Source organism: Carassius gibelio, chromosome B22 (assembly GCF_023724105.1).
Source record: "Carassius gibelio isolate Cgi1373 ecotype wild population from Czech Republic chromosome B22, carGib1.2-hapl.c, whole genome shotgun sequence".
Lineage (NCBI taxonomy): Eukaryota > Metazoa > Chordata > Actinopteri > Cypriniformes > Cyprinidae > Carassius > Carassius gibelio.
Window position 1 is genome coordinate 47,351,247 of NC_068417.1, and position 7,500 is coordinate 47,358,746.

The 7,500-nt window shown below is 38.7% G+C and overlaps 4 non-coding genes across 4 annotated transcripts; all 4 read left to right on the forward strand.

Moving 5' to 3' along the window:
- Positions 1-311: 311 nt before the first annotated feature.
- On the forward strand, positions 312-430 carry LOC128008054 (5S ribosomal RNA). Its single transcript, XR_008179792.1, has one exon. It is a non-coding gene; the product is annotated as a 5S ribosomal RNA (ribosomal RNA).
- A 653-nt stretch (positions 431-1,083) lies between these two features.
- Positions 1,084-1,202, forward strand: LOC128008721 (5S ribosomal RNA). The gene has a single exon (XR_008180451.1). It is a non-coding gene; the product is annotated as a 5S ribosomal RNA (ribosomal RNA).
- Positions 1,203-1,712: 510 nt separating this feature from the next.
- On the forward strand, positions 1,713-1,831 carry LOC128008722 (5S ribosomal RNA). Its single transcript, XR_008180452.1, has one exon. It is a non-coding gene; the product is annotated as a 5S ribosomal RNA (ribosomal RNA).
- Positions 1,832-2,052: 221 nt separating this feature from the next.
- Positions 2,053-2,171, forward strand: LOC128008723 (5S ribosomal RNA). Its single transcript, XR_008180453.1, has one exon. It is a non-coding gene; the product is annotated as a 5S ribosomal RNA (ribosomal RNA).
- Positions 2,172-7,500: the final 5,329 nt, after the last annotated feature.

The following is a 7,500-nucleotide window of genomic DNA, read 5'->3' on the forward strand; positions in this document are numbered from 1 at the left end:
AGGTTTAGGTCTGGTTAGCACTTTGATGAGAGACTGCCTGGGAATACCAGGTGCTTTAATCTCTTTGGAAAATTTCACGAATTATATAATAATCTTTCATTAAAAAAAAAAAAAAAAAAAAAAAAAAAAAAAAAAAGAGTCAATGTTCGATCTCTGAATCTTAGCAGGTTTAGGTATGGTTAGCACTTTGATGAGAGACTGCCTAGGAATACCAGGTGCTTTAAGCTTTTGGGTTTTCTTTCCTACTTATATAATGTACTGGCGATTAGATTGGCTGGTCTTTAAATAGCCCTCTCTTTGCTGCTGTCTTCGCTTACGGCCATACCAACCTGGCTATGCCCGATCTCATCTGATCTCGGAAGCTAAGCAGGTTTGGGCCTGGTTAGTACTTGGATGGGAGACCGCCTGGGAATACCAGGTGCTGTAAGCTTTTTGGACATTTTTCACTTAGTATATAATAATTTTGCCAAAAAATAGAGTCAATGCCCGATCTCTGAATATTAGCAGGTTTGGGCCTGGTTAGTACATGGATGGGAGACTGCCTGGGAATACCAGGTGCTGTAAGCTTTTTGGACATTTTTCACTTAGTATATAATAATTTTGCCAAAAAATAGAGTCAATGCCCGATCTCTGAATCTTAGCAGGTTTAGGTCTGGTTAGCACTTTGATGAGAGACTGCCTGGGAATACCAGGTGCTGTAAGCTTTTTGGACATTTTTCACTTAGTATATAATAATTTTGCCAAAAAATAGAGTCAATGCCCGATCTCTGAATCTTAGCAGGTTTAGGTCTGGTTAGCACTTTGATGAGAGACTGCCTGGGAATACCAGGTGCTTTAATCTCTTTGGAAAATTTCACGAATAATATAATAATCTTTCTTTAAAAAAAAAAAAAAAAAAAAAAAAAAAAGGGTCAATGCCCGATCTCTGAATCTTAGCAGGTTTAGGTATGGTTAGCACTTTGATGAGAGACTGCCTAGGAATACCAGGTGCTTTAAGCTTTTGGGTTTTCTTTCCTACTTATATAATGTACTGGCGATTAGATTGGCTGGTCTTTAAATAGCCCTCTCTTTGCTGCTGTCTTCGCTTACGGCCATACCAACCTGGCTATGCCCGATCTCGTCTGATCTCGGAAGCTAAGCAGGTTTGGGCCTGGTTAGTACTTGGATGGGAGACCGCCTGGGAATACCAGGTGCTGTAAGCTTTTTGGACATTTTTCACTTAGTATATAATAATTTTGCCAAAAAATAGAGTCAATGCCCGATCTCTGAATATTAACAGGTTTGGGCCTGGTTAGTACATGGATGGGAGACTGCCTGGGAATACCAGGTGCTGTAAGCTTTTTGGACATTTTTCACTTAGTATATAATAATTTTGCCAAAAAATAGAGTCAATGCCCGATCTCTGAATCTTAGCAGGTTTAGGTCTGGTTAGCACTTTGATGAGAGACTGCCTGGGAATACCAGGTGCTTTAATCTCTTTGGAAAATTTCACGAATTATATAATAATCTTTCATTTAAAAAAAAAAAAAAAAAAAAAGAGTCAATGCCCGATCTCTGAATCTTAGCAGGTTTAGGTATGGTTAGCACTTTGATGAGAGACTGCCTAGGAATACCAGGTGCTTTAAGCTTTTGGGTTTTCTTTCCTACTTATATAATGTACTGGCGATTAGATTGGCTGGTCTTTAAATAGCCCTCTCTTTGCTGCTGTCTTCGCTTACGGCCATACCAACCTGGCTATGCCCGATCTCGTCTGATCTCGGAAGCTAAGCAGGTTTGGGCCTGGTTAGTACTTGGATGGGAGACCGCCTGGGAATACCAGGTGCTGTAAGCTTTTTGGACATTTTTCACTTAGTATATAATAATTTTGCCAAAAAATAGAGTCAATGCCCGATCTCTGAATATTAACAAGTTTGGGCCTGGTTAGTACATGGATGGGAGACTGCCTGGGAATACCAGGTGCTGTAAGCTTTTGGGTTTTCTTTCCTACTTATATAATGTACTGGCGATTAGATTGGCTGGTCTTTAAATAGCCCTCTCTTTGCTGCTGTCTTCGCTTACGGCCATACCAACCTGGCTATGCCCGATCTCGTCTGATCTCGGAAGCTAAGCAGGTTTGGGCCTGGTTAGTACTTGGATGGGAGACCGCCTGGGAATACCAGGTGCTGTAAGCTTTTTGGACATTTTTCACTTAGTATATAATAATTTTGCCAAAAAATAGAGTCAATGCCCGATCTCTGAATATTAACAGGTTTGGGCCTGGTTAGTACATGGATGGGAGACTGCCTGGGAATACCAGGTGCTGTAAGCTTTTTGGACATTTTTCACTTAGTATATAATAATTTTGCCAAAAAATAGAGTCAATGCCCGATCTCTGAATCTTAGCAGGTTTAGGTCTGGTTAGCACTTTGATGAGAGACTGCCTGGGAATACCAGGTGCTTTAATCTCTTTGGAAAATTTCACGAATTATATAATAATCTTTCATTTAAAAAAAAAAAAAAAAAAAAGAGTCAATGCCCGATCTCTGAATCTTAGCAGGTTTAGGTATGGTTAGCACTTTGATGAGAGACTGCCTAGGAATACCAGGTGCTTTAAGCTTTTGGGTTTTCTTTCCTACTTATATAATGTACTGGCGATTAGATTGGCTGGTCTTTAAATAGCCCTCTCTTTGCTGCTGTCTTCGCTTACGGCCATACCAACCTGGCTATGCCCGATAGTGGTACAGTCCAGGAAGTGAGTAGCTGAAAGAGCAAACAGAGAATCTTTACATCTAAAACAGTATTTAAATTCGTTTTTATTTTTGAAATAACCTTTGTTTTCAAAAGTTAAAGTTTATTTTGTGTCTAAAGTGTTCCCCCAGCAGCCTTTGCTGTTTGGGGGACCATCAAATACAGTTTTATTTCTGTGATGGAAATAGAAAGCATGGCAGCAAACAAAGAACTCAAAATGAAAGACGGACAAGCAAACAATGGACAAAGCATGGATAATGACAGCGGAAAAGGATATCAATCTTCCATGAATGCAAGCGATGAAAGGAGGAATATCAGAAAAGAGGTATGTGGAGAACACCATGAGAAATATTCCAAAGAGTTGACTGTGGAAGTTGAAGTGGCAGGAACAGAAAAAATCTCTATGATGGACTTATTAAGAGGTGTAAAGAAGGAGTGTGGAGAAGTGGTGGGATGCAGAGTGAGAGGAGAAAGGTCATACGAACTTACAATGAAGGATGATATGGCAAAGAGTAAACTGATGGACGGTGTTAGAGTAAAAGGAGCAATGGTGCACGCCAGAGACATTGTGAACAATGAAATGGTAGTGTCATTTATTAACCTGCCAGTTTATTTGGAAGATCAGAAGATTTTTGCAAAGCTGGAAGAATGGGGAGTTAAACCACTGTCTGCCATTAAGCGCCGGGTATGGCCAGGAACTGATATTTTAGATGGAACAAGATTTTTAAAAGTCCGGTTCACTGATGAAGTTCGCTCACTCCCATATTCAACCAGGTTTGAAACATTAAGAGGCACAGAGTACTTTCGTGTCATACACGACAGGCAGGTGCGTGTATGCAGGTTGTGCATTAAAACAGGACATTTATTTCGAGAATGCCCAGAGTTTAAATGTTTTTCATGTGGCAAGGTAGGCCACTATGCAAGGGAGTGTGGAGAGCAAACAGAGAGAGTAATAGAGGAGGAGGGTGAGCAAAGTGAAGACGATGAGAGGAGGGAGGACGATCAAACAGAGAAGCAAAGCACAGTGAGCGAGGATGACATGGAGGTTACAAAAGATGGAGGAGAGAGCGGTAATGGACAGGATGGAGCTGTAAGGGGACAGAGAGCTGGAACAGCTGGTGAGGAGGCTGATGATGGAGAAAGGAGGGAGGAGGAGGAAGAAGAGGAGGAGAAGCAAGATGAACAAGACGAAGAGGAGGAAGAGGATGAAGAGGATGAAGAGGATGTAAAGCTAGTGGGAACTAAACAAGAGAAAAAAGTAGAGCAACAAGCAGTACCTCAAAGGAAAGAAAGTAAGATTCCTCAACGAATGCAGACAACACTACAAAAACTGACTGTCAAAAGAAAGGCGGAGAGAGATAAGGACAGAATTGAACTGATAAAAGAACAACGCTCTGGTACATGAATTCTATAATGGTTTTATATGTTTTGGGTGTTTATATGTTTTCTTTGGTTTGCTGGCATGGTTTCTGTAACTTCAGTAAATGCAAATGGGTTAAGGAATATTAACAAGTTGAAGGAATTAAAATTCACGTATAGGAGTGATATAATTTGTATTCAAGAAACGAATTGGGATGATGAAAAAGTGAGAGAAGTAAAGGATTTATGGAAGGGAGATATATACTTTAATAATGGTGCAAAAAATGCAAGGGGTGTAGCGATAATGATTAAAAAAGATAGGATTGAAAATGTAAGGCAGGTGTACAGAGATCAGGTAGGGAGAATTTTAGTTATAGAATTTAAATTCAGAGGTATTGAATTCAGATTAATTAATATATATGTTCCCAACGTGGAAAATGATAAGAGATGTTGTATTGAGGAGCTAAGGGATCTAATTGTTGGAAGGTGCATAATAGTAGGTGACTTTAACATTATATGTAGTAGATTGGATGTTGGGAAAGGAGGGAGTTTCAGGTGGGAAAAATCAAGATTAATGTTAATGGAAGTAATGAGGGATAAGGGATTACTTGATGTATGGAGACATGAGAATCCGGAGAAGAGAGAGTTCACAAGGAGGCAGATGAGAGAAGGGATATTAAAGCAGAGTAGGATTGATTTAGTGATAGTGCAGGGAGATACCATAAGTTACATTGATGAAATAAGACATCAGCAGAATAACTTTAGTGATCATGATGGGGTTAGATTTAGGATCAAAGTCGGAAGGAGAGAGGTGGGTGGAGGGATGTGGATACTAAATGCAGTGTATATTGAAGAAGAGGAGTATAGACAACAGATGAAAGTGTTACTACTTCAGGAAAATCAGTGGTTGGAGGAATGCTTGGAGGAAGATGAATTTAATAATGACATTGGTAAGAGATGGGAGGAGGTAAAAAATAAAATTAAAGCTTTAAGCATAAGGTATAGTAAGAAAAGAAAAGAGAGGATGATGAAAGAGGAAAGGGAGCTTAGAGAGCAAGTGAGGATAGAACTCAGCAGAGTAGATAATGAAGAAGGATATTGCATGGAAAAGTATATAGAAGCAAATATGAGGTTAGAGAGATATGAGAAAGAAAAATGCAAAGGAGCAATTTTAAGAAGTAAGGCGAAATATGCACTGGAAGGAGAAAAGTGCACAGGGTATTTCCTAGGTTTAGAAAAAAGAAGGCAAGGTAAGACATATATCCATGAAATATATTCAAAAAAGAGAGAGATAATAACAGACTATGTAGATATATTGGAGAGGGTGCAAGAGTTTTATGGTGAGTTGTATATGAGAGGATGTGTGGATGAGGCAAGTATAGAGGAAGTATTGAAGTGTGTAGAGAGGGAGCTAGGGGAAGAAGAAAAGATATGGTGTGATAGAGAGATAGAGGAAGAAGAGGTTATAGCTGCAATAGAAGGTTTAAGAAGTGGGAAAAGCCCAGGAAGTGATGGGATAGGGACAGAATGGTACAAATTATATAAAAATAATGTAGCACCAATTTTAGTGGAAGTATATAAAGGAATGGAGAGAACAGAAATAATACAGAGTAAAATGGTAGAGGGAGTGATTACACTAGTTTTTAAGAAGGGGAATAAACTAGATTTAGAAAATTATAGGCCGATTAGCTTGTTAAACACAGACTACAAAATACTCACCAAAGTTTTGGCAAACAGGATGAAAAGAGTAATCGGAGATATTATTCAGCCAACACAAAGCTACAGCATTCCTGGAAGAGATATAGCAGATACAATTGGAACAATCAGAGATGTGATTGAGTATATGAAGAGGGATGGGAAGGGTGGGATAGTGTTGGGGATAGACTGGAACAAGGCCTTTGATAGGGTCGAACACAAGTTTTTATTTAAGGTCTTGGAAAAGTTTGGTTTTGGGGAGAGAATGGTAGGATGGGTGAGGAGATTGTATGGAAGTGCAAGAAGCTGTGTAAAGGTGAATGGAATATTGACAGATACATTTGATGTGGGAAGGTCAGTGCGGCAAGGCTGCCCGCTATCCGCTTTGTTATACGCCCTTTCTGTTGAACCTTTTGCATCATTAATTAAGAGAGACAAGAGAATAAGAGGAATTGAGTTGCCATATGGAGGGAAGTGTATAATTAACCAGTATGCCGATGACACAACAGTGACAGTAAGGGAAATAAGCAGTGTGGGAAAGGTTTTAGAGTTGGTGGAAAAATATGGAAAGGCATCAGGGGCGAAAATAAATAGAGAAAAATCTGAAATAATGTATATAGGAGAAGTAGAAAGAGCTGATGTAGGTGTGAGGGTTGAGGAAAAGTACATGAAAGTGTTGGGTGTATATTTAGGGGTAGATTCAAAGGAGGCAAGGGATATAACATGGGCTGGAGTGATAAATAAGATAAGAACAGTTTGTATTGCATGGAAAGGAAGAAAATTAAGGATAAAAGGGAAAATAATTGTGGTTAATAATCTTATGCTGTCGGTATATGTATATGTAATGAGTGTAATTGAAATGCCTGAGTGGGTGATGAATGAGTTAAATAAAATTGCACATGATTTTATATGGGAAGGGAAGGGAGTGAAAATTGCACAAAAAACATTAGTGGCGAGGAAACAGGAAGGTGGACTAAAGCTGATTGATTTAGAAACAAAAAAGTTGGCAATAAGAATAAAAACTGTTAAAAAATATATGGAAGGAAGATGGGAGTTTGGTTGGAGAGAATTTTTAAAGAAATACATTGATGATGTTGGAAGAATGGGAGAGTATGGGTGGTATATGGGCTTTAAGCAGTCAATGACTGTGGGAATGCCAGACATATACAGGGAGGTGATGGAGGCATGGAGGCAATTCCTGCCAAAAGTAGAATATGATTGCACAGAGGTGCACACATTTATAAATTTGCCATTGTTTTTAAATGATAAATTTAAACACAACAATAAAACATTGTATGAGCCCAAATTCTTAGAAGCCGGAATAAGGCAAGTGAAAGATATTATATATGAAGTTATTCCAGGTTTTCTTAGAAATAACTGTATATATGACTCAGTGTGTGAGTTGGATGGCATGGAGAGCAGAGTAAAGGTGGAAAATATATATGAAAGAATTAAAGCAAGTCTACCATCGAAATGGGTGAATGTTATAGAAAAAAGTTGTGTAAAGAAAAAACAACAGGATTTGCCTGAGATGTACATAATGAAAGACGGGGAAAAATATAATATAAAAAGCATTAGCGTAAAGAAAGTCTATGACCTGTTTATAATGGATCAAATAAAAGTGCCAGCATCTGAAAAAGTATGGAGTAGGGTGTTTGAAGACTTGGATGTAAAGAAAATATGGTCAAATATGGACATAAAATACAATACTATAGAATG